Source organism: Neovison vison, chromosome 3 (genome assembly GCF_020171115.1).
Source record: "Neovison vison isolate M4711 chromosome 3, ASM_NN_V1, whole genome shotgun sequence".
NCBI lineage: Eukaryota > Metazoa > Chordata > Mammalia > Carnivora > Mustelidae > Neogale > Neogale vison.
The window spans coordinates 205,020,460-205,046,867 of record NC_058093.1 but is presented as its reverse complement, the minus strand read 5'-3'; positions in this window follow the sequence as shown (position 1 = coordinate 205,046,867).

Here is a 26,408-nt window from a genome sequence, read left to right as displayed (position 1 = left end):
CCTTTCCACCCTGTCCACAATTACGTGGGTGTGAACAAGAAGGGATTACCAGGGTATCCACTCTCCTCAACCAACTATAGCCTATGGTTGGGAACCCCCACAAATTCCTCTTTACCTAAAACTCAAGAGCAAGGGATGGAGCTGCACTTGTATGGCTCATAGAGGTGGGAATTGCCTAGTCTTCTCAGTACTACGTACCTTATGGCACCTCTTGCCATATGCCCTGAGGCATTGGGGTCCATGCTTTGGACCAATGTCTGCAGCATGTGAAAAAGCCATTTCCCTGGGGTTTCTGAAAACCAGAGACCTGGAAAGTAGGGAAGCATCCAGAGAATATCTTTCTGTATCAGAATTTTCTAGCCAAGTAACCCTGATATGGGCTACACTAGAATTTGGGTGCCTAGTTGCAGGGGTTCCAAGTTCTGTTGGGGTCTGTGGTCAAGGAAATGACATCACGGCCTGGGATCTGCTGCCCCAGTCCATTCCTGTTTTGACACCAATGGAAACAGTGCTCTGGTTTGCCATCTCTACATCCCTTTTCTGCATGCAAGGCCACATCTGTACATAGTGACAGCAACACACCCCTCTCCACAGGGCCCCATGGAAGATCTGGGTGTAGCAAGGACCCCAGCTTGGAAACACATCTGGTTTCAGACACAACTCTCTATTCTTACATGTTTTTGGCACTAGATAAGGCATTGTGTCTGACAGGGATGGTCTTCTCTGTAAAATACAGATGATTATAGCATGTCCTTCTACCAGATATCCACAGGCATAGGTTGGATAATATCTATGATGTTAGAGTTGCGGGTCACATGTAGGAAATACCTCCAACCAAATTTCCTTCCTCCTATCAATGTCTTTGAATCTGCTGCTAGTCACATGCCACCCACAGTCCCGACTGGTTTGTGTGTTTTTGTGTGCACATTCACACTTGCTCCTGTGTGCACACATGTGTTCATCAGTGCTAACATTCTAGAGTCCGAGAAGGTGATATCTCCACCTACAACAAGTGAATAATAGCTTAACAAGATCTTAGACTTCTAATTTTCAATGGAAAATTGAAGGGATTGGAGAAAAGAAGGGATTGGAGCCTTGGCCGTTTATAGTCAGAATGCACCCTTACTCTTAGAGACTGCCTGTCCTGGAATGCAAACCATTACCTCCTTTCCAAAGGGTGTGATGTAGATAGGGTTCCATTCAGTGGGTTGCCATAACATGGGGTCCCTCTCAGACAAGAACATTGGGAATTGTCTCTTTTCTAGGATAGCAATGATCACCCTCAGCCTAATACCATTTCCATGTCTATAACCACATCCTTCTAGACAACCTTTTCCAGAGCCCTCAGTGAAAGGCTATGTGCACCAGGACCCCACCTTTGTATATACTCAAAGAGCTGGATTCATGTCTGGTAAGCCTTCCTACCAGTCTGATTCTGGGCAAGGCACAGACCCTGAAGGGATTATCACCTTCTCCCCTCAGGGGCTCCATTGGTTCCCCAACTCCTCTGTATACATCCTTGTGTAACCCCCTCCCCTGAATGTGGTCTGAATGTAGTGATTCAATTCTGTTCGACAGAACATGGGAACATGAACCAAAGTCCTTGCTGAGATTTGGATATAAAAGCTCATTGCCCAGCCCCATGTTGAATCTGACCCATGTTCTCTCTCAGATCTTCAGACTTGAGTACAAGCCCCTAGGTTGAACCATGACACAGACATATTCTTGTGGCCTATCACAATGGGTCAACATTAGACAGAAGAACTCCGGTTTTTGAGGTGGTCTGTATCTGGCCTATGCCCCTAAGTGATCTCACATTATCAGTAAAGCAGGTTCTACCTGTTTGTTGTCAACAGCCACAACCTAATGAGAGACTCTGTATGGAGTCCCCAGGTAAACACTGCTGGATTCCTGATCCCCTGAGACCGGGAGACAGTGTTTGTGATTTCAGCCACTAAGTGCGTGGAAATGTAGTCACACAACACTGGGAGAAGGGCACTGATACTGTCGAAGTGCTCCTGGCCTGGGACCTCCTGTGCTCCCTCTCTGCTCTCTTTCTCAGCTTCCTCTGGCCACCCTGGCCTCCTTTCTAACCTCCACTCTGGGAACATCAAATTCTGCCTCCAATCATCTGCTCCATGGTGTCCTCTGCCAGGCTGAATACACTCAGTTTCGTGCAGGGCTGTCTCCTTCTTTTCCTACCACAGGAATTCTCAATGTCATATCAGGATAGCCTTGTCATACCCCTCACCTGGTGGAGCTCAGGACTTAGATGTAGTCCCTTGCTCTTTTCATATGGAGCAATTGCTCTTTTCAATATCACTTTTGTTTCTTGTTTGTCCATCTTCTCCTCTAGACCCTGAGCTCATAGAAGAACATGGTTGACTGATAAGCACTGGTACCATCTCATTGTTAAGTGCCCAGTGGCTGAATGAATGGGAGACAGGGTCCATGCCAATACCAAGCAGCTCCACTGCTTGAGCCTAATCGATTTTGGTAATCTGTAAATTATTTAGTTTAGTTTTTTTTTTTTTTTTTTTTAGTTAACTCTGCCTGATGTGGAGCTCAATCTCATAACCCAGATATCAAGTATACTACTGACTGAGGAAGCCAGGTACCTCTTTGGTTATTTTTTTTAAAGATTTTATTTATTTATTTGACATACAGAGATCACAAGTAAGTAGAGAGGCAGGCAGAGAGAGAGAGAGGAGGAAGCAGGCTCCCTGCTGAGCAGAGAGCCCGATGTGGGACTCGATCCCAGGACCCTGAGATCATGACCTGAGCTGAAGGCAGAGGCTTAACCCACTGAGCCGCCCAGGCGCCTGTCCTCTTTGGTTATTTTTAAAGGTTTTTAGCTGATAACTCTTGAAGTTAACTTGGTGATTTCAACATGTTGTAGGTATACTGCAGTATGCTTAATTACCAAGTAACTCCCCAAATTTTGGTAGCATGTCACCACATATTTTCCCCCATGACAGTGCTAAGGGGATCTTCAAACTAGGAGACAGAAATCCTTTATGTGGTCTTTCAGGAATGCAGATTCCCTCCACAATGGGTCTTCTCACGCCCTGGGTTGTCATGCACCTCTGATGCCATCAGCACAAGAGGAAAGATGACAAAGAAATACACAAAGGATGGTGTTTCTAGCCAGGTCTTGAAGGCCTAAATGTACACTTTTGTGCTCAATCTTTTTTTTCAGGGTCTTATTTCTTTATTAGAAGGTAAAGAGCACAAACAGGTGAGGAGGGGCAGAGGGAAGAGATGCTCAGTGAGATGCTGAGGTGAGGAGGACAGGGTGTGGCTGATATAGGCTGGTGAAGGAAATAGCTTAGGCTACACAGAGCAAGTCTCCAACAACTGGTAGTCCAGGTGTAGTGAGTATTCTCAGATCCCTGTGACTATGACCTGCCATCAAGGGAGACCTTCCAGGGGTTGCTTCATAAACTCAGAGAACATTGAGTGGTGGTAAATTTTTCCTTTATTTAGGAGGGAAATGAAAAGTCAATCTTGGTGATGATAATTTCTTTCTTGGACCTACAGCATCAGTCCAAGAGGAAGATCCTGAACCACCTCAAGAGCAACCTCTAGCTCTCACTGTGGTGCCTGCAGCAGCTTCAGAGTTTAATTGACATGGGTGGGAATAAGTTGTGCTGGTTATATGACTGTGTATACCACAGAGAGGAGGCACCTTCCTGAAGGAGCCTACTGCAACGTTTTTATTGACAATGAAGAGTTTGATTGAGACACATAGGAGTTGACTACGATGGGGGATATTTATGGCTTAAAACTGTTCAAGTGGTGAAGTGGGGTGGAATTCCAGATGTGACAGCATGACCTCATGATCCCAGGGATCAGAAGATGAAAAGCTGGGCCTGAATGTTTCAGAGTTCCCAGACATCACTTAGAGGAAAAAATGGCTGAAAACCACGAAGCTAGGTCCTGGCTTTCTGCTCTGTGTTGCCCTATACTCCAAATCACATCATGACTGGGTGTCCACTTTCCTGAGAGGGGTCCAGCAAAAAACGGGAGCATGGAAAGACCTCAAACACCGTGGAAGTATGGTGTGAGTCTGTGCCACAGGAACACATAGAAATTGGAATTGGCTTCAGCTGGGTGGCCCAGTTGTTTATGTAACTGCCTTAGGTTCAGCTCATCATCCCAGACTCCCTGCATCAGGTCCCCCATAAGGTGCCCAGCTCCATGGGTAGTTTGCTTCTCTCTCGGACCTTCTTCCATCTCATTCTCTCTCTCATTCTCTCTCTAATATAAACAAATAAAATCTTTAAAAACAAACAAAAAAATGGAGTTAGAACTCAGTCACGTGCCTGAGATAAAAATGCCTTGTCACTGGCAGCATGAACACAGAGTTCTGAGAGAAACTGAGGAGTTAAGACTGGTGGATTTTTTTTTCCTGTGATGGCTCACTGCAGATCTGGGGTGCAAATTTTCAATTCCTAAGTAGAGAGCAGGGTGCAGCGATATTCATCTCATTCACTGGTGCTGCATGCCTTCAGTGAGTAATACAGCACCACATACTGGAATCCAGACCTGCTTACCCGGAGGCCTGTCTCTGCTGCTTAGGAGAGCTGCATTTGCACCAGTTGGAGTCCACTTGAGGATCAGGGCAAGAGATCCCTTCCCTAGACGACCAGCATGAACAATTCACTCCTCTCAAGTTTACTGATAATAGAGGCCTGGAAAGCTTCAGAGTTTAGGGAAAGCACTAAGGAGCATTCTTTGTTTGTTTGTTTTTTGTAGTCTTTTATTTATTTTTTTCAGGTTTTTAAAAATTTTTCATCTCTTTTAAAATAATTTATTTATTACAGGGAGAGAGTGTGTTGGGGGGCTGTTGGGCAGAGGCAGAGAATCTTCGAGCAGACTCCCTACTGAGCACAGAGTCCAACTCGGGGCAGGATCCCAGGGTCCAAACGAAAAATACCTGAGCTGAAACTCAACAACTGATCCACCTAGGCTCCCCTCCAAGAGTAGCTTCAAATGAGAAGAAATTAAAATTATATCAATCCTAAATATATAAGAATAAAAAGGAAGAGTAGGAGGACAAGAAACAAGAATGACAAGAGCAGAGGAAAAGTAATTAAGAAGTAATATGAATTTTACTAAAGTGTGACATGAGAAAAAACTAGAAAGAAAGAACTGTATTAGTAGTATCTTTGGGGTATGACCAAATTTGTTTTGTTATTATTCTGCATACTTGAAAAAATATCTTCCTATTTTTAAGGCATGCATGAATTATTTCAATTTTATCTTTAATATTGAAAGAAATGATGTTATATAATTTACTTTCTCAAACGTCTTAGGACTTCTGGCAGTAATTCTCCTCAACCACATTGCATTATAAAAGGTCTTGAATGTGATCCTGGACTGTGTTCTCAAACACAAACCAATAATACTAGACGTTCCTGCATCGTGTTTATTTCTTTTATTGTCCTTACCACAATGATAAGTACTTACTAATTTAGGTATGTACACATTAAGTGTGCTTTTCTTTCCCACTTATCAATGCCAAAAGGGCAGTCACCTATTCTGTTTTATTCACTAATGTATAATCATTTGCCTAGCACAATGACACATTAGGTAGGACCTCAATAAATACCTTGGAATGAATAGATATGTAAGCCAAGAAAGTGAAATTGTATCAGAGTTTGGAAGTATAACTGAAATTCTATAAATATGAAATAAAAAATGATTCTTTGGAGCAAATTGTTGCAAATTTGTCATCACAAAATGGGCCATTAGTGTCCAGTTGTTTTTTTTTCCTTTTTACTACTTTTTCATTACTATTTTTCACTAAGATTTATTCTTCCTGAAACTGAAAAATAGCCATATCATCTGAGAAAATAATAATTAATTGGTTTTGAAATAATGTAAACTCCAGAACCATCACTAAGGTGAGGCAATTGATGTATCCAGAGCACAGGCTGTCAGTAGACATTCATGCCTAGGTTTACACAAGCCTCACCCATGAACTTTCATGACCCTGCAAGTGATTGGCTCCTTACATTTGTATTCTAGAGGCCTCATTTGTCTCATTCTGGTATCTCTGCTAATTTATCTATTATTTATTCTTTCTATAAATGTATCCTTGAAAGAAAAATGAGTGCATCTCCAGGCTATCAGAGCTTGCCAACAATAGGTTCATGAATGTTCTTTTCATACTCAGATTTCTTTCCATCACTTGACTGCCTTCCAGGCCCACATAATAAAGCTTCCAAGTTGATGACAACTATCTACTTCCTTTCCTCCAATCCCATACTGCTAATTGTGACCAAGCTGACTGGATGCACTAAATATTTTTGTTATCCAGTCTTAGCTGATGTGTAATGCGACTTGTTATTCTTTTCTTATCACTTTGTGCAGGCCAGAGATTACAAATGAGATGTTGGGTCTCAGTGCATAGACACCTTTCTTTGCTTTCAACATACTTAATGTTAACTACATCATTTAACTGTTTACTTCATTTCTCTAAAGTGTAATTTCCTGTGTTCAAAATGGAGTTGACATTTGTCCATATTTCTTGTCAATGAGATTTATAAACAATAATATTGGGAAATATTCAATTCAGTACTCTGCATATAATAATCACTTAACAAATGTGAAATAGTATAAAACACAAAAATGAATCATTACATCTTTATAGAATAAAATGATGTAATAAATAATTTTATGTGTTTCCTCAATGCAAGACTTTACTAATTGATCTTTTATTCCTAAGGAGACTTTACGTTTTGTAGTACATTCTGTGATTTTCTTTCTTTTACCAGATTGCTCTAGGTCACCACCAGCCCACTCGATGGGAATATACAATTTTATTCAATCAAAAGTAATCAAGAGTTTTAACCCTCCATCTGAAAAAGAATGTCTTCTTGCTTGGCAAAGACCTTTCCCATGTTTTAGGGGCATTGCCACCAGGGGACTTCCTATGTAACACCATTAAACTTTTCCCAGGAAACCAACCATAAGTCAGGGAGTCCCTAGTTCATCCCTTCATGCTCCTTGTCTGGGCTGCATGAGCTCCAATACACAGTAAACATACTTTCTTATGTTTGGTATTTAGCCTTCTGTAGTATGGGCTATCACTACTGCATCAGATTTTCCCAAAAACTAGTTATGTCTCATATATTGTAAGACTTGGAAATGGAATGTTGGCTCTTCATTGCCAATGGCAACACTTGAGACTATTGTGTGATTCAAGTATTTTAATCCCTCCTGCTTTTTTGCTTTGAAATCCATCAGGCCATGTGTAAACAGAACAAATATGATCACTCAAAGGAATTAGTGGCTGGTAAATATAGAACTAAGCCATTATACCTGATTCACACAGAGATTGCTTTTTATCTTTTTCTGCATGACACAGAGCACATCTAAATGAGAGATAAAAGTGTTTTCAAAGGCAACACCAATCACAACTCAAAACTGTGAAATAAGGAGGAGTCAAGATGGCGGAGAAGTAGCAGGCTGAGACTACTTCAGCTAGCAGGAGATCAGCTAGAGAGCTTATCTAAAGATTGCAAACACCTGCAAATCCATCGGCAGATCAAAGAGAAGAAGAACAGCAATTCTAGAAACAGAAAAACAACCACTTTCTGAAAGGTAGGACTGGTGGAGAAGTGAATCCAAAGTGACTGGAAGATAGACCCCGGGCGGAGGGGCTGGCTCCCGGCGAGCGGCGGAGCAACGGAGCACAAAATCAGGACTTTTAAAAGTCTGTACTACTGAGGGACATCGCTCCAGAGGCTAAACCGGGGTGAAGCCCACGCGGGGTCGGCGTGGCCTCAGGTCTCACAGGGTCACAGAAGGATCGGGGGTGTCTGAGTGTCGCAGAGCTTGCGGATATTGGAACGGGAAAGCCGGCTACAGAGACAGGTATGACAGGAAGCTCACAGCTCGGTGTTGCCTTGAACCAGTCGCAGGCTCGGTGAGCTCAGAGCGCGGCTGGAGGTTAGACAGACGGGAGTTACTAGGAGCTGTTCGCTGAGGGCGCACTGGGGAGCGGGGCCCCGGGCTCTCGCCTCCTCTGGGCCGGAGACCAGGAGTCCTCCATTTGTATTCCCATCCTCTGGAACTCTACGGAAAGTGCTCAGGGAACAAAAGCTCCTGAAAGCAAAGCCGAGCAGATCACTCAGCCCGGCCCCTGTAAGGGTGGTGCAATTCCGCCTGGGTCAAAGACACTTGAGAATCACTACAACAGACCCCTCCCCCAGAAGATTAACAAGAAATCCTGCAAGACCAAGTTCATCTACCAAGGAGTGCAGTTTCAATACCAAGGAGAGCAGCAGAATTCCAGAGGAGGAGAAAACAAACAACGAAACTCATGGCTTTCTCCCTGTGATTTTTTAGTCTTGCTGTTAATTTAATTTGTTTCTTTTTCATTTTTTTCTCTTCTTCTGCTAAAATTTTTTAACTTTTACCCTTTACTTTTTTAACGTTTTTTAACTAGTTTATCTTATATATATATATATATATATATATATATATTTCTTTTTTATACATTTCTTTATTCATTTTCTTTTTTTTCATTTTTTTTTCTTTTTTTTTCTTTCTTTATTTTTGAACCTCTTTTTATCCCCAAATCAGAAGAGATCCCAATCTCTTTAATCTCTTTTTTTAATTCTTTTTTTAAATTCTTGATTGAATTTTTAATTCAATCTCTTTTTTTAAATCTTTTTTTTCCTTTTTTTTCTTTCTTTCTTTTTGAACCTCTTTTTATACCCAAATAAGAAGAGATCCCAATCAGAAGAGTTTGGGAGATCCCAATCAGAGGAGATCCCAATCAGAGGAGATCCCTCACCCAATCGTAAGGAGGGAGAAATCCCCCCTCACGATTTGGGATCTCTTCTGATTTGGTTAAAGCATATTTTCCTGGGATTGTTGCCACCCTTTTAGTATTTTACTTGCTCCTTCATATACTCTTAGCTGGACAAAATGACAAGGCGGAAAAATTCACAACAAAAAAAAGAACAAGAGGCAGTAACGAAGGCTAGGGACCTAATCAATACAGACATTGGTTATATGTCAGATCTAGAGTTTAAAATGACAATTCTCAAGGTTATAGCCAGGCTTGAAAAAGGCATGGAAGATATTAGAGAAATCCTCTCCAGAGATATAAAAGCCCTTTCTGGAGAAATAAAAGAACTAAAATCTAACCAAGTTGAAATCAAAAAAGCTATGAATGAGGTTCAATAAAAAATGAAGGTTCTCACAGCTAGGATAAATGAGGCGGAAGAAAGAATTAGCGATATAGAAGACCAAATGACAGAGATTAAAAAAGCTGAGCAAAAGAGGGACAAACAGCTACTGGACCCTGAGGGGAGAATTCGAGAGATAAGTGACACCATAAGACGAAACAACATTAGAATAATTGGGATTCCAGAAGAAGAAGAAAGAGAGAGGGGAGCAGGAGGTATACTGGAGAGAATTATAGGGGAGAATTTCCCCAATATGGCAAAGGGAATGAGCATCAAAATTTAGGAGGTTCAGAGAACGCCCCTCAAAATCAATAAGAATAAGCCCACACCCCGTCACCTATTAGTAAAATTTACAAGCCTTAGTGACAAAGAGAAAATCCTGAAAGCAGCCCTGGAAAAGAAGTCTGTAACATACCATGGTAAAAAGTATTATATTGGCAGCTGACTTATCCACAGAGACCTGGCAGTCCAGAAAGAGCTGGCATGACATTTTCAGAGCACTAAACGAGAAAAACATGCAGCCAAGAATACTATATCCAGCGAGGCTATCAATGAAAATAGAAGGAGAGATTAAAAGCTTCCAGGACAAACAAAAACTGAAAGAATTTGCAAACACCAAACCAGCACTACAGGAAATACTGAAAGGGGTCCTCTAAGCAAAGAGAGAGCCTACAAGTGGTAGATCATAAAGGAACAGAGACAATATACAGTAACAGTCACCTTACAGGCAATACAATGGCACTAAAATCATATCTCTCAATAGTTACCTGAATGTTAATGGGCTAAATGCCCCAATCAAAAGACACAGGGTATCAGAATGGATAAAAAAACAAAACCCATCTATATGTTGCATCCAAGAAACTCATTTTAAGCCTGAAGACACCTCCAGATTTAAAGTGAGGGGGTGGAAAAGAATTTACCATGCTAATGGACATCAGAAAAAAGCAGGAGTGGCAATCCTTATATCAGACCAATTAGATTTTAAGCCAAAGACTATAATAAGAGATGAGGAAGGACACTATATCATACTCAAAGGGTCTGTCCAACAAGAAGATCTAACAATTTTTAATATCTATGTCCCCAACGTGGGAGCAGCCAACTATATAAACCAATGAATAACAAAATCAAAGAAACACATCAACAATAATACAATAATAGTAGGGGATTTAACACTCCCCTCACCAAGCAAAAGATCAACAGGGAAATAAAGGCCTTAAATGATACACTGGATGAGATGGACATCACAGATATATTCAGAACATTTCATGCCAAAGCAACAGAATACACATTCTTCTCTAGTGCACATGGAACATTCTCCAGAATAGATCACAGCCTCGGTCCTAAATCAGGACTCAACCGGTATCAAAAGATTGGGATCATTCCCTGCATAAGTTCAGACCACAATGCTCTAAAGCTAGAACTCAACCACAAGAGGAAGTTTGGAAAGAACCCAAATACATGGAGACTAAACAGCATCCTTCTAAAGAATGAAATGGTCAACCGGGAAATTAAAGAAGAATTGAAGAAAATCATGGAAACAAATGAAAATGAAAATACAATGGCTCAAAATCTCTGGGACACAACAAAGGCAGTCCTGAGAGGAAAATATATAACAGTACAAGCTCTTCTCAAGAAACAAGAAAGGTCTCAGGTACACAACCTAACCCTACACCTAAACGAGCTGGAGAAAGAACAAGAAAGAAACCCTAAGCCCAGCAGGAGAAGAGAAATCATAAAGATCAGAGCAGAAATCAAAGAAATAGAAACCCAAAAAACAATAGAACAAATCAACGAAACTAGGAGTGGTTCTTTGAAAGAATTAAGAAAATTGAAAAACCCCTGGCCAGACTTATCAAAAAGAAAAGAGAAAGGACCCAAATAAATAAAATCATGAATGAAAGAGGAGAGATCACAACTAACACCAAAGAAATACAAACTATTATAAGAACATACTATGAGCAACTCTACACCAACAAATTTGACAATCTGGAAGAAATGGATGCATTCCTAGAAACATATAAACCACCAAAATTGAACCAGGAAGAAATAGAAAGCCTGAACAGACCCAAAACCAGTAAGGAGATTGATACAGTCATTAAAAATCTCCAAACAAACAAAAGCCCAGGGCCAGATGGCTTCCCCAGTGAATTCTACCAAACATTTAAAGAGGAACTAATTCCTATTCTCCTGAAACTGTTCCAAAAAATAGAAATGGAAGGAAAACTCCCAAACTCATTTTATGAGGCCAACATGACATTGATCCCAAAACCAGACAAGGATCCCATCAAAAAAGAGAGCTATAGACCAATATCCTTAATGAACACAGATGTGAAAATTCTCACCAAAACACTAGCCAATAGGATTCAACAGTACATTAAAAGGATTATTCACCACGACCAAGTGGGATTTATCCCAGGGCTGCAAGTTTGGTTCAACATCCGCAAATCAGTCAATGTGATACAACACATCAACAAAAGAAAGAACAAGAACCATATGATACTCTCAATAGATGCTGAAAAAGTATTTGACAAAGTACAGCATCCCTTCCTGATCAAAACCCTTCAAAATGTAGGGATAGAGGGCACATACCTCAATATCATCAAAGCCATCTATGAAAAACCCACCGCAAATATTCTCAATGGAGAAAAACTGAAAGCTTTTCCACTAAGGTCAGGAACACAGCAGGGATGTCCATTATCACCACTGCTATTCAACATAGTACTAGAAGTCCTAGCCTCAGCAATCAGACAACAAAAGGAAATTAAAGGCATCCAAATCGGCAAAGAAGAAGTCAAATTATCACTCTTCGCAGATGATATGATACTCTATGTGGAAAACCCAAAAGACTCAACTCCAAAACTGCTAGAACTTATACAGGAATTCAGAAATGTGTCAGGATATAAGATCAATGCACAGAAATCAGTTGCATTTCTCTACACCAACAACAAGACAGAAGAAAGAGAAATTAAGGAGTCAATCCCATTTACAATTGCACCCCAAACCATAAGATACCTAGGAATAAACCTAACCAAAGAGGCACAGAATCTATACTCAGAAAACTATAAAGTACTCATGAAAGAAATTGAGGAAGACACAAAGAAATGGAAAAATGTTCCATGCTCCTGGATTGGAAGAATAAATATTGTGAAAATGTCTATGCTACCTAAAGCTATCTACACATTTAATGCAATTCCTATCAAAGTACCATCCATCTTTTTCAAAGAAATGGAACAAATAATTTTAAAATTTATATGGAACGAGAAAAGACCTCGAATAGCCAAAGGGATATGGAAAAAGAAAGCCAAAGTTGGTGGCATCACAATTCCGGACTTTAAGCTCTATTACAAAGCTGTCATCATCAAGACAGCATGGTACTGGCACAAAAGCAGACACATAGATCAATGAAACAGAATAGAGAGTCCAGAAATAGACCCTCAACTCTATGGTCAACTAATCTTTGACAAAGCAGGAAAGAATGTCCAGTGGAAAAAAGACAGCCTCTTTAATAAATGGTGTTGGGAAAATTGGACAGCCACGTGCAGAAAAATGAAATTGGACCATTTCCTTACACCACACACAAAAATAAACTCAAAATGGATTAAGGACCTCAATGTGAGAAAGGAATCCATCAAAATCCTTGAGGAGAGCACAGGCAGCAACCTCTCGACCTCAGCCACAGGAACATCTTCCTAGGAACATCGCCAAAGGCAGGGGAAGCAAAGGCAAAAATAAACTATTGGGATTTCATCAAGATCAAAAGCTTTTGCACAGCAAAGGAAATAGGTAACAAAATCAAAAGACAACTGACAGAATGGGAGAAGATATTTGCAAACGACATATCAGATAAAGGACCAGTGTCCAAAATCTATAAAGAACTTAACAAACTCAACACCCAAAGAACAAATAATCCAATCAAGAAATGGGCAGAGGACATGAACAGACGTTTCTGGAAAGAAGACATCCAGATGGCCAACAGACACATGAAAAAGTGCTCCATACCACTCGGCATCATGGAAATACAAATCAAAACCACAATGAGATATCACCTCACACCGTCAGAATGGCTAAAATCAACAAGTCAGGAAATGACAGATGCTGGCGAGGATGCGGAGAAAGGGGAACCCTCCTACACTGTTGGTGGGAATGCAAGCTGGTGCAGCCACTCTGGAAAACAGCATGGAGGTTCCTCAAAATGTTGAAAATAGAACTGCCCTATGACCCAGCAATTGCACTACTGGGTATTTTCCCTAAAGACACAAACGTAGTGATCCAAAGGGGCACGTGCACCCGAATGTTTATAGCAGCAATGTCCACAATAGCCAAACTATGGAAAGAACCTAGATGTCCATCAACAGATGAATGGATAAAGAAGAGGTGGTATATATACACAATGGAATACTATGCAGCCATCAATAGAAAGGAAATCTTGCCATTTGCGACAACATGGATGGAACTAGTGCGTATCATGCTCAGCGAAATAAGTCAAGCAGAGAAAGACAACTATCATATGATCTCCCTGATATGAGGAAGTGGTGATGCAACATGGGGGCTTAAGTGGTTAGGAGAAGAATCCATGAAACAAGATGGGATAGGGAGGGAGACAAACAATAAGTGACTCTTAGTCTCATGAAACAAACTAAGGGTTGCTGGGGGGAGTGGGTTTGAGAGAAGGGGGGTAAGGTTATGGACATGGGTAGGGTATGTGCTTTTGGATAAATTGGAAGGGGAGGTTAACCATGAGAGACTATGGACTCTGAAAAACAATCTGAGGGGTTTGAAGTGGCGGGGGGGTGGGAGGTTGGGGTACCAGGTGGTGGGTATTATAGAGGGCACAGCTTGCATGGAGCACTGGGTGTGGTGAAAAAATAATGAATACTGTTTTTCTGAAAATAAATAAATTAGAAAAAAAATCCAAGATGGAGTAAAGTACCAAAGACATAGAGAAATGCAGCGGTTGCCAGGACTGGGGTGATGGAATGGTCAGTGATTGATACATAACCCAGGTTTCTCTGTGATGGAAATATTCTTCAATAATGAGTGATACATAGCCCAGGTTTCTCTCTGAAGGAAATATTCCTCAAGTAAATGGTTGTGCAACACTTTTAAAGTACTTAATGGCACCTCCATATACCACTGAAAAGGATCAGAGTAAAATTTTATGTAAATTCAAATTACACTTTATTTAATGAACAAAATCTATTAAGCCATGATACAATTGTACACAGAACACAAAAATTACAAAGAGAGCAATGTCAGAGGAGAGGAAATCATCCTTAGGGTTCCAGCCAGAAAGAGCTGCTGTTTGGGGGCTGAGGGTGGTTGTTCCACTGAGACAGGTGATGGCTCAAGTCTTTCTCGACCTCAGTAGCAGGAGTTAGACCCTGCTGGACCTCTGGGTCGGACAAAAAAGCTGGTGGCTCCTCCATCTCAGAAGAGTTAATTAGAACCCTGACTACCACCTGCACTGATCCCAACAGGGCAGATGGTGTCACCGCTCTTCTTAACGTGTGAGCTCCAGCACCAGGGACGGTTGAGGCCACCTTTATCTCCAAAGATACATCAGATACCACAGTGGGAGCTAGGCCAAGTTCCTGATATTGTTCAGGCTGTTCCTCTGGACCTGGTGCTGTAGCCCCATGAAGAGAAAATATCATCAGCATGTTTGAATTCCCATGTCCCTTCTAAATAAAGGAAACTTTCCCCACCACTCAATGTTGCCTGCATCCAAGAACCAATCTCTGTGAAGTCTCCATGACTGAAGACCATCAGAACCGGGATCTGAGACTATTTACTGCTCTCCTCCCGACTGCACTGTATGTAGGTTTTTTCAGTGTAGCCCACCCTGTCCCCTCCTCAGGCCCACATCAGTCACCACCAGCCCTTCTCACCCACAACTTCTGGCTCTGTGGGCCAAAGGTGTTGCAACTGTGTGAGCAGAAGCTGGGCACGGTGCTCCAGGTCTGAGCCTGACATATTAAGCCTCATGTATGCCAGCAGTATATTCAGGCTGGGAAATTCTGGGGGCTGTAAAAATGTTCAGGATATTTTTCTAGCTGTGTGTTCAAGATAGAGGAGATGGCCCCGGGGATAAACAGTTAGGAAGGGGAATCAGAGGACAGGGCACCCTCCCAAATGAATATCCCAGGGAACCCTGTGGGAACCTGGGCCAATGGTCATCCTGCTGCCATCATAGACCAGTCCTATTCCTTGTCCACATTTGATCTGGTGATCCTTCCTCAGACAGGCCTTGTTACAGACAACAGGCTGGCAACAGCCTCAATGGGTGGGGGATCTTGATGAATGGTGGGACCATTTCTGTCCTTCATGGCAGATCTGGACACACTCCTCAGTCTGTCTCCTTGTGCACTTGCCACTTTAATTCAACAGCATGTGCCCAGAGAGGGGTGGTATCTGGCCTCTTAATTACCCTGATTGCACATGCCACATCTCTGTGAAGATCCAACCAAGGAGGGAGCAAATGGATTCTGTCTCTAGCCAGGCCATCCCAGGACCCTCCCTATACTTCAAAAGTTACCTCCTGTGCCCATGTGCTTCCTTATGCACTAAGTGCCACGAGTGGGTCTTCTTACACTGACACTAATCTCCCAGAAGGTTTGGAATATCTGGCCCCTATTCTCTCACTGGGTCTCCTGATCACCCTCTGAGAACCCAGTGGCAGGGTTCCGACATATTGCTAAGTGTGCTGGTTTCCATGAACTCTCTTCTAGGTCCCAGGATTGCGATAATGACATGGGTGGAGGGCACGGTGATGGGGAATGACTCTCTTAGGGGCTAAAGCTGTCCTCCATTCCCCTCTGCTCTCCCACAGTAACCACACCCACAGGTCCCCCACGCCCCTTCCTTTATCCAGAAGAAACTCTTAGACCTTCATGCTTTTGGAGGATCCAAGAGTTCCTCCAACTCACAATCCCCTTGTGGCTCTGGTGGAGAGGGAAGGCCCTTCTGCATCAGCCAAAATTCAGTCATGTTTCACTGCTCCTGGGCTATGCCATCTTCATCACAGCTGGAGGAAATGCACTCATATCTATAGGAGGCCAGGGAGCATCACATGAAAGGTCCTGTGGATGTTACCTCTCATTGTGTCCAATATCACTGTCTGAGACCTGACTACTCTGGGGACCAGGGATGCTGTCTGCTCTGAGAAAAGATCACAGTCAAGTCCTAGAGAAGCACCATCACCCAGTGGGGCTTCCTGAGTACTTTTTGAATGAAAGGGCCCCAACCAGTCCATCACAGGTATCTGAGTGGGCCTGGGAACACCTCTGAACCCCGGGGATCCCTTCTCTGCTTTCATCCAGACATGTACCTCAAATGGAGTCTTGGATCTCTCTTTCAAATGGCAAAACAGCCCCACTCAACATAGTGATAGTGAGGGATGAGGCAGAGGTTTCATTATGGTGAGCAGAACAATAATAAATGAGTACAACCACAGGCTGTCTAGCAGACCTTTGCACAAGCCCAGGCACCCAGGTGCACTTTCAAGACTTCATGAGTTCCTAACATAATTTTGGCCCAGTCAGAGGAGCAAACTGAGACTCAGTTTGGGGTTGTTTCCAAGACTCGAAGCAAGTGGTGGCCAAATCCAACTGGGCCATTAGGGACAGGGTGCTCACCTTGCAAATGGGAAGTTCAACACCTCCTGGGTGGTGGCAAAGGCTCAATATATGCCCAAAACATGTAGACACAGCTGAGTTCTCTTCCAGGTTGGCCCGGCTTGTCCATAGCACACAGGTCTCACTCCTCTTCATCAGTGATCCATATTTTGCCTTATATGAAAGAGAGGAGACATGAGTCAGTGCCATAGCCACCAGGAGGATTAGGGGTTGGAGCACAGACTGAAACACCAAGATGTCAGTGGCTTATGTCAAGAGGTGGGAAAAGAGGTCCCACAGTCATAAAAACAATCAGGTGACTGGGTGGTTCCTTGGCTTAAGCCCAGGAGTCATGGTTTTGGCTCAGGTCATCACCTCAATTTCTTGAGATGGAGCTCCTTGTAGGGCTGTGTACATAGGACAGAGTTGGCTTGAGGATACTGTCTCCCCCTCTTCTTCTCCCCACTCTCCCCCTGCCTCTCTCAAATAAGTCAATCAACCAATCAATTAACAAATCATTAAGGAAAAAGAAAAACCTTTCTTGGTAGACATACAAAGAATTGAAGTCACTTTAGTCTGACCTTGATAGTATCTCAGGTCAGATTGTGAACTGAGTACTGATAGCAACCCTCTGCATGAACGGCATTGATCCTGTGGTTTCTGATAACAGATTCCATCCTTGGGATGAGAACACAGAGACATTTTCTTAAGTGAGACAGCTAAGGGTATTGTGGCATGTAGGATGTTTAGTGGTGCCCTATGATTTAGCAACAAAAGAGAATCACATCAAAGTCCTGCATCATTGAAGGGCACAGTGGCTGTGACAAAAGATTGGCCTTCTGGAAAGTTGTGCAGCAGAATGAAGTCCCTGATCCTGACCCTGGAGGGGCCCCAGGAATGTGTTTCCTCTAAACTGAAAGGCAGAGCAAGAGACATTGGCAAAAAGTCCCTTTGGGTAAAAGTCTCCCAACTCACCATGATCATGTGCAAGATTTGCAGAACGTGGGGAGGACTGTCAGGTCAGTGGGGACACCTGGGACCAAAAGGATTCTAGATGGATGGCATGAGACATAGTTTAAAGTCTCTTTTATGCTATTATTACAAATATGTGGAAAATGACTCTACATCTGGCCAAAGGAAGGGCAGGGCAATGAGGGAAGGTTTGAAAAGGAAATGGTTATGCAGATTCTTGTGGGTTCACAATTGTAGGAGGAAGCCCATAGCAGTACTAGGATGGCTTCTGGGACATGGGTCCCTTTCTGCTCCACCAGGACCCTGGGGGATGGATGTCCTCAGCACGTGCCCTCACCTGGAGCTAGAATTGGACTCTGTTGGCATTTGGGGGCACGTTTTGTCCTTCAAAGAGGCAGAGAAGAAGATATTAACTTTAATCTCCTGCCCAAATATCCTATGTGGATCTCTGAAAAGACAGTGCTCAGCAAAAGGCAGGAGGCCTCAGGCCCTATGGCTATTAATGACAAAACATGTTTGATCTGCTAGCTCTGGGGCGAGCTACCCATGGGGCTGGGTTGAAATGGACTCTCCTGAGGATGGATCCTAATGTGGGTTGGTGGCCATGGAGACCTTGGAATGTGGCAGTGGCTCGGGGACTCTGCAGGATTCTCCAACCTAAAGGGTTTGACACAGCTCCAACAAGGAAGCTTCACATGTGGAGACGAGAGGTGTTCTGTTTGGTGCCTCAGAAAACCCCATATGCTGGTCTTTGAACCCAGGCCTCTGAGGAGTGACACCTGCAAACCAAAGCAAGAGTTCAGATTAGGTCCTAGGGACCTGTCGGGTTCCAGAGACCTGTCCTGTCTCAGCGGACATCTGTCTGCATGTCTGCATGGAGGTAGTTGCCTGGATTGTGTCAGAATGCCCCTGTTTGTCCAGGGAGGCTTACAGTAGTGGAATGTCCTCGGGGGCCTTGAGCATTGTCGTATTCTGGAGGGTTGTGGCCAATGGAATGGGCACAGTTTCCTAGGAGAGAGCAGGCGCAGTCCTGTGGTGTGGCTCCAGAGTCTCCAGCCTGGAGGGGGTGTGGGCCAGGGCTGTGGGGACAGATGTCTGAAAACACAAACTCGGCTCAAGTTTGGGGCCAAGGGGGTGGCAGGCCCAATCTACAGACCGTGAGGGGAGCTCCTTGGGATATGAAAGGAGGGCGAGTGGAAGGCAGTCACTCAGGCGTTTGTCTCTGGATGTTGTGTCCAGGATGGCCGTTTAATGTAGGGATGGCCTCATGGGCCATGGACGAGTCTCTCTCTCTGGTGATTTGCCCAGCTCCCAAGAGTTTGGGGTCATTCCGTGGGAAGAGAGGAGTCCTGTTTTCTGCCTCAGGTGTCCCCCCAATAGAGGGATTCTAGAGCAGAGCAGTGGGTACTGTCAACTGGAATACCCGCTCACTGGTTAGGCCTAGGCTCTATGTAAATTGCAAGCCCCATATGCGGGCTCTTAGTCCAGCCACTGAGAGGCATTGCTTGAATACTGGGCTCACGCTGAGGGTTACAATGCCTGTTTGTGCCCAAGGCAGCCCTTAAGCATGGGCGTGGCCTCATGGGCCATGAAGGTTTCTCCTACGCTAAAGGTTGGACCCCATGCAACAAGAAGTTTTCATGCCATGGGGTAGGAGGACTTCTGACTTGTGCATCAGGTTCCCCCCTACGCAGGGACTGGAGATAATGTCTAGGTTCCGATGCCTGGAAACCCAGGTTGGGAAGGGATGATAGCCTTAGACCATGGCAGGTCTGATGTGCTGGATGTGCAGCCAGCTGTCTCGGTGTCTGTTGGAAGTTCTGGGCTCAGGCTATGTAAGACAGAGCATTAGTGCTTAGAGTAGCCTATGCAACTGGGGTGTTGCCGAGGGCTGAGCAGGTTGATCCTCATTTGGGGTTTCTGGGCAACCCCATAGGCAATGTTTTTCTTCTGGTGGGCAGACAGAGTCCTTCGTTGTTGCCCCAGAATTCCCAGTCGGTGGATTTGTGGGCCAGGAGTGTGAGGATGGAAGTATGAAAACACAAGCTAGGCTTAGGTTTGGGGACGGGGCACAGCAGGCCTGCTCTTCAGATGCTGAATCTAGATCTCCTGCATCTGAAGTCAGGGTGAGGATCAGACGTTGGGTGAGGCTGGAGTTTGAGTCCATTATGGCCTCTTTATGAAGCGGGGGCCTCATGAGCCAAGGAGGTTTTCCCATGCTGAGTTTGTGAGTTGCTCCAAACCACAAGATTTCCTTCTGCGGGACAGTCGAGTCCCGTTGGATGGTTCCAGGAGGTCCCATACGGAAAGACTGGAGAGAAGGGTTTGAAGGATGGATGCCTGTACACCACACTTCTTATTCCCATTGGCTATTAGCGACATGACATGTTTGATCTGCTGGCTCTGGGGCGAGCTGCCCAGGGGGTAGAGTTGAAATGGACTGTCCTGAGGATGGCTCATAATATGGGTTTGTGTCCATGGAGACCTTGGAATGTGCTGGTGGCTCAGCGACCCTGCAGAATTCGCCTACCCAAAGGGTTTGATAGAGCTTCAACAAGAAATCTCCCCATGTGGAGAGGAGAGAGGTTCTATTCGTTGCCTCAGAAAAGCCCCATATGCTGGTCTTGAAACCAGTCCTCTGAGGAGTGACACCTGCAAACCAAAGCTAGGGTTCAGATAAGGGCCTAGGGGCCTGTCCGTTTCAAACTTCTGTCTCTGGAGACACTGTCTGAGTGTCTAAGTGGAGATAGATACTCAGCTTGTGTCAGAGTGTCCCTCTTAGTTCAGGGAGGCCTACATCATTTGGATGGCCTCAGGGGCCTTGGAGGTTTCTCCTAATCTGTAGGGCTGTGGCCAATGGATTGGGCAGAGTTTCCTTGGAGAGGACAGGTACAGTCCTTCAGTGTGGCTCCAGAGGCCCTATTCTGAAGAGTGTGTGGGACAGGGCTTTGGGGACAGAGTCTGAATACAAAAACTCGGCTTAGGATTGGGGCCGAGGGTATGGCAGGCTGGATCTACAGACCATGTCAGGAGTTCCTCGTTTTATGAAAGAAGGGTGCGTGTGAGGTGATCGCTCAGCATTATGTCTCTGGATGTTGTTTCCAGAATAGCAGTGGAATGTAGGGGTGTCCTCATGGGCTATGGATGAATCTCCCTTTCTGCGGATTTGGCCCAGCTCCCAAGAGATTGGGGTCATTCCATGGGAAGAGATGAGTCCTGTTTTCTGCCTCAGGTGTCCCCTCAATAGAGGGATTCTAGAGCAGAGCAGTCGGTTCTGGCGACTGGAATACCCGACCTCTGGTTAGGCCTGGGGGCCTATGGGCATGGCAGGCTCATATGCGGGCCCTTGGTGCAGCCACTGAGAGGTGTTACTTGAATACGGGGCTCATGCTGAGGGTCACAATATGTGCTTGTGCCCAAGGCAGCCCTCAAGCATGGGCGTGGCCTCATGGGTCATGCAGGTTTCTCCTACACTGAAGGTTTGGCACCATGCCAACAGCAAGGTTTCCTACTATGGGGAAGGAGAAGTTCTGACTTGTGCATGGTTCCCCCCTGTGCAGAGATTGGAGATAAGGTCTAGGTTCTGATGCCTGCAAACCCAGGTTGGGAATGGATGATGGCCTAAGGCCATAGAGGGTGCGATGTGCTGGGTGTGCGGCAAGCTGTCTCGGTGTCTTTTGGAAGGTCTGGGCTCAGGATATGTAAGACAGAGCATTAGTGCTTAGAGTAGCCTATGCAATTGGGGTGTTGCCGAAGGCCGAGCAGGTTGATCTTCATTTGGGGTTTCTGGGCAACCCCATAGGCAATGTTTTTCTTCTGGTGGGCAGACAGTGTGCTTTGTTGTGGTCCCGGAATTCCCAATCTCGAGGGTTTGTGGGCCAGGAGTGTGAGTACAGAAGTCTGAAAGCACAAGCTAGGGTTAATTTTGGGGACGAGGGCACAGCAGGCCCACTCTGCAGAGGCTGAATCGAGATCTCCTGCATCTGAAGTCAGGGTGAAGATCAGAGTTTTGCAAAGCTCCACATACAAACACCCAGGCCTGGAGACCTCACTGAACTTGGGGGGCAGTGGTACCACTCTGGAGCTTGGAATGGGTCTGTTGTCTGACAATGGCAGGTCTTGGCTCTGAGGACTCTCCCATTTCCATCCAGCCTTTGTCTGGGCAGGATTAGGTTTCTCCCTGGGTACCAGGCACAAAGGTTCATGTAAACTCAGAGTTGAGAAGTCCCTTCTGAAGCATCTGGAATGCAACCTTCCTGTCATGTGAGGCCAACAAGGATAGGCAAGGCCTGGATTCAAATCCTGCCTCTGCTTCACTGTGGAGTATGGAGCGGGGCAGTTTCATAAAGACTTGGATTCCTGATTCATCAAAACAGAGACAGCATTTCTACCTTCCTAATGGAATTATTATAGAGATTGACTGACATGATTCATGTTCTCAAAGGACACTCAGACATCCCTAACTCTATCTGCTTAGATTACCTACTGTGAGCCCACTGCTGCCATGGGCTCTGGGCCTCTACCTTACTCTGTCTCATTTGCCGGGCAAGCCTGACTCCCTCTGACTCAATTGTCTTTCCAGAAAGCCTTCAACCCTTCCAGCATGAGTGACTTGTCCCTCTTCTGGGATCCCACAACACTGGTCCTCTTCCATTAGACCCAGGCCAGCCCTGGGTAAGGATCTCACTCACAGCTTGTGTCTTGGACATGAACAATACTTGATGTGGAGACTGTCAGACTGGAGTTCCCTAAATTGTCATATGTTTTTGGAACAAATGCTGGGGTGCCTTGTGATGGGCTCTTTCCCTCCAAAACAGGCAAATGAGCTGTCCTCATTTCCATCATGACTGTCTCCTAGTTCACCCTATCGTATAATCATTGGTACATAGCATCTTAGGCTTCCTTGCTTGCCAAGATAACAGAACCTTTTGATGGTCAGAGTTGAAAGTATTTTCTGGATATGAATTTGTTTTTTGATGGACCTGTTGGTAGGATAAAGCCTGACCACTCCCTACAAACCTACACAGAACCTGTTCCCCTGACCAATAGGGCAGTGCCCCAGCCCATGGCAGCCCTTCCTCAAGTGTCAGAACTCTCCTTTCTCACTGAGTCCCCATTTATTGGTGTTTCTCTTCCTGAAGGGATAGCCCCAGATGTCCTCTCTATGAAGATGTACCTTCTGTTCCTGGTTTGCTCCATCTTGTGGCAGAGATCACAGGGATTATTACCATGGCTTCTCCAGTAGCTTCAGATTATGTGGACGCCCCTTACCCAACATTGAGGAAAGAGAGGGATCTCCCCCTTCTTCTCACAAGATTTCTTAAGCTGGAATCACAGTCTACTCTCTCACACAAGCTGAATTTGAGGGATAACGAGGTTGGGGCTGGCAGGGGTATGGGGCCATGTCTAGGGGAGCCTGAGGGCTGTGAGCAACCTATATGGAGTGTCAAAACCCTTGGTAGAGCCTCTCTCCATTCTGCAGCTTCCATGAGCAGCCAATGTGCTTTGTAAGTGCCTCTCTTGTTCACACAGGTTCAAATGGCTTTTGCTGTTGCCACTAGAACTACATCTGGATGAACACAAGTCTGTAACTCACCGACCTGCACTTTCCTTAGAGGTTGTTCCCTCAGAGGATGTGGTCCAGCCAGGAAATATAGGGAGCAACCTGATAGGAGTGGCCTGGTCTGTACTCCTCTGCTGACCTGGAGCAGGGCGTGGTTGCTCAGGTTAGAATCTGAGTTATAGAGCACAAGGGGCTGGGGTGGCTGGAGCATACCACCAGACAGGGCCTGGGTGATATGTGTTCCAGGATATGGGGCAGGGATTATTGTTGGGGATGACACAGAAGGGGGGTGTGGGAAAGCTCTTCCATCCTCTGTGGTCACTCCCACTACCGATGGGCTCACTGCTGGATTCTCCTCCTTATGGTTTCATATCTCATCTATAGACTCTATACTCCTCCTTTCCCAAGGAAAGCTTCCACTGGATAAAGAGAGCGTAGATAGAGGAGACTGCAGCATGTCCTCCAAAAATGTGGTTATAGTGTGTTCCAGAAATGGCGTTTATAGGAATCAGACATAAAGAACAGAGATTTACGAAACAGATGTACTTATTACTTTAATGATGTGAGTCAAATCATTGGAAATGGCTCAGTTGTTCAACAAATGGTGCTTTGAGTGCTGTCACTGAGAATGTCCAAGGGGACAGAAGTGACCATGTCTATCCACTGTAGGGACATCAGGTAAAACAAGAGCCCAGCACTAAAACTCTCCCTGCCACACACCCCGTCTTTGCACACACAAATGTTTGCAAGTAAGCACACACTAAATCCAGAGGGAAATACATGGAAGCTAGACACCATCCATTATAAGTTATTATTTCATGGAGGAAGGAATTTGTCTCCATTTATTCATGTTTAAATCATTATTTTAATACATAAATATAGTCCGCCTAAACCTAAAGAACTATTTACTTTATTTCCTGACTCTAGAAAAAATTGGAATATTTAAGATGCAATGTTAATATTTTTAAAACATGCCCACTAAAGTAGTTTAAACATGGCCTATGCAGGAAAATGAAATAATTAAAAGGTGTCTCATGGACCCAGACATTTCCCTGGTTTCTGCCTTTCAAGTTATCCTTATGAAAGGAAACAAAATTCCAGATAATGATAGTAGTTCATTTGGGACCTTCCCAAGATCATTGCTGTTTCAGAAACATCTGGTTTAATAAAATGTCTTTTTTTATAAAAAAAAATTGTAAAAAAAAGATTTTTTAATCTTTCCTATGTTCTATAGCCAGACAGAGAAGGCCATAATGTAGGATACCAGGAACATGAAAACCCCAGATAATGTAAAGTACCAAAGTCAGAGAGAAAAGCAGTGAATTGCCAGGACTGGGGTGAGGGAATGAGCAGTGAGTGATATATATCCCAGATTTCTCTGTGATAGAAATGTTCCTCAAGTAAATGGTTGTGCACTGCTCTTAAAGTGCTTAATGGCACCTCCATATACCATTGAAAAGGAGCATAGTAAAATTTTATGTAAACTCAAATTCTACTTTATTTAAAGAAAAAAATCCATTAAGCCATTATACAAGTGTATACAAAACACAAAAATTACAAAGAGAGCAATGATAGAGGAGGGGATACCATCCTTGGGAATCCAGCCAGAAAGAGCTGCTGCTTGGGAGCTGAGGGGGGTTGTTCCACTGAGACTGGTGCTGGCTCAAGCCCTTCTTGACCTCAATAGCAGAGGGTAGGCCCTGCTGGACCTCGGTGTCAGGCAAAACAGCTGGTGGCTCTTCCATCTCAGAAGAGTGAATTAGAGCCCTGAATACCACCTGCACTGGTCCCAAAAAGGGCAGGTATTGTCACCATTCTTATTAACATGTGATATCCAGCACTAGGGAGAGTTGGGGCCACCATTGTCTCCAAAGGTAAAGAAGTTGTCACAGTGGGAGCTGGGCCGAGTTCCTGATGTTGTTCAGGCTGTTTCTCTGGGCCTGACGCTGAAGCTCCATGAAGGGAAAATATCATCAGCATGACTGAATTCCCATGTCCCTTCTAAATAAAGGAAACTTTCCCCACCACTTAATGTTGCCTGCATCCAAGAACCCATCCCTGTGAAGTCTCCATGACTAAAGACCACCGGGACCGGGATCTGAGACTATTTACTGTTCTCTGCCTGACTGCACTCCATGGAGGCTTGCTCAGTGTGGCCCACCCTGTCTCCTCCTCAGGCCCACATCAGTCAACACCAGTCCTTCTCACCCAAAGCTTCTGGCTCTGTGGGCTCAAGGTGCTGCAACTGTGTGAGCAGAAGCTGGGAACGGTGCTCCATGTCTGAGCCTGGCATTCTGAGCCCCATGTATGGCAGTAGCATATTCAGGCTGAAAAACTCTGGGGTCTGTAAAAATGTTCAGAATGTTTTTCTAACCATGTGTTCAAGATGTAGGAGCTGACCTCAGGGATAGACAGTTAAGAAGAGGATTCAGAAGACAGGGCACCCACCCAAACGAATATCCTAGGGAAATCTGTGGGAACCTGGGCATAAATCTCCTGTCAGAGACCAATCCTATTCCTTGTCCACCTGTGATCTGGCAATACTTCCTGAGACAGGTCTGGTTACAGACAACAGGCTGGGAAGAGCCTCAATGCGTGGGAGATCTTGATGAATGGTGAGACCATTTAGGCACTACATGGTGGATCTGGACACACTCTTTAGTCTATCTCCTTGTGAATTTGCCATTTGAATCCAACTGCATGTGCCCAAGGAGGGGTGGTATCTAGCCTCTTAATTACCCTCAATGAACACAGCACTGCTCTCTGAAGATCCAACAAAGGAGGGAGCAAATGGACTCTGTTTCTAGCCAGGTCTTCCCAGGATCCTCCCAATACTTTAAACATTATCTCCTGTGCCCATGTGCTGCCTCTTTCACTAGGTTCCATGAGGGGGTCTCCTTCTACTGTCACTAATCTCCCACAGGGTTTGGAATATCTGGTCCATATCCTTTCACTGGGTCTCCTGAGCACCCTCTGAGCACCCAGTGACCAGATTCCTACATACTGCTGAGTGTTCTGGTTTCCAAAGACTTTCTTCTAGGTCCCAGGATTGGG